This window comes from Otolemur garnettii, unplaced genomic scaffold (genome assembly GCF_000181295.1).
Source record: "Otolemur garnettii isolate 467f Iridium unplaced genomic scaffold, OtoGar3 scaffold00023, whole genome shotgun sequence".
NCBI lineage: Eukaryota > Metazoa > Chordata > Mammalia > Primates > Galagidae > Otolemur > Otolemur garnettii.
In genome coordinates this window covers 9,376,246-9,377,129 of record NW_003852418.1, presented here as the reverse complement: position 1 = coordinate 9,377,129, position 884 = coordinate 9,376,246, and the positions used below count along the sequence as shown (strand labels likewise).

At 48.8% G+C, this 884-nt stretch overlaps 1 non-coding gene across 1 annotated transcript; it reads left to right on the top strand.

The window, feature by feature from the left end:
* The first annotated feature begins 498 nt into the window (after positions 1-498).
* On the top strand, positions 499-606 carry LOC111724506. The gene has a single exon (XR_002772802.1). It is a non-coding gene; the product is annotated as a U6 spliceosomal RNA (small nuclear RNA).
* Positions 607-884: the final 278 nt, after the last annotated feature.

Genomic DNA, 884 nt, shown 5'->3' with positions numbered 1-884 from the left:
CCCGCCACAACGCCCGGCCATTTTTTGGTTGCAGCCGTCATTGTTGTTCGTCAGGTCCGGGCTGGGGATTCGAACCTGCCACCCTAGGTGTACGTGGCTGGCGCCCTAGCCGGTTGAGCTATAGGCGCCGAGCCTGCCTGTCTGATCTTGAACTCCTGGCCTCCAGGGATCCTCCCACCTTAGCCTCCCAAATTGTGGGGATTACAGGTGTAAATCACTATGTGTGGCCAATTTTTTTTTTTCTAAGACAGGGTCTCTCTCTGTCCCCTAGGTGTGCCGCCCACACCCAGCTATTCTTAAGAGACAGGTCCTGCTCTGACTCAGTCTGGTCTCAAACTTGTGAGCTCAGGCAATCCACCTGCCTCAGCCTTCCAGAGTGCTGGGATTACAGGTGTGAGCCACGGCGCCCCACCTCCTCTGGTGATTTCATTGCACACTCCTCTGCACTTTATCCCCATTGAACAAAATTCATTCATTTAACAAATATTTAGTGCTTGTTCCAGCATCACATACACTAAAAATACTAAAAATTGGAATGGTACAGAGAAGATTAGCATGGCCTCTACAAAGAATGACATGTAAATTAGTGAAGCATTTCATATTAAAAACAAATCAGGGCAAGATGCAGTGGCTCATGCCTATAATCTCAACACTTCGGAAAGCAAAAGCAAGAGGATTGCTTGACCCCAGATGTTTGAGGTTGCAGTGAGCTATGATCTCACCACAGCCCTCCAGCCTAGGGGACAGAGAGAGACCCTGTCTCAAAAAAAAAAAAGAAAAGAAAAATTGGCTAGACATAGTGACGTACACCTGTAATCCCCACAACTTGGGAGGCTGAGGTGGGAGGATCCCTTGAGGCCAGGAGTTCAAGATCAGACAGGCAA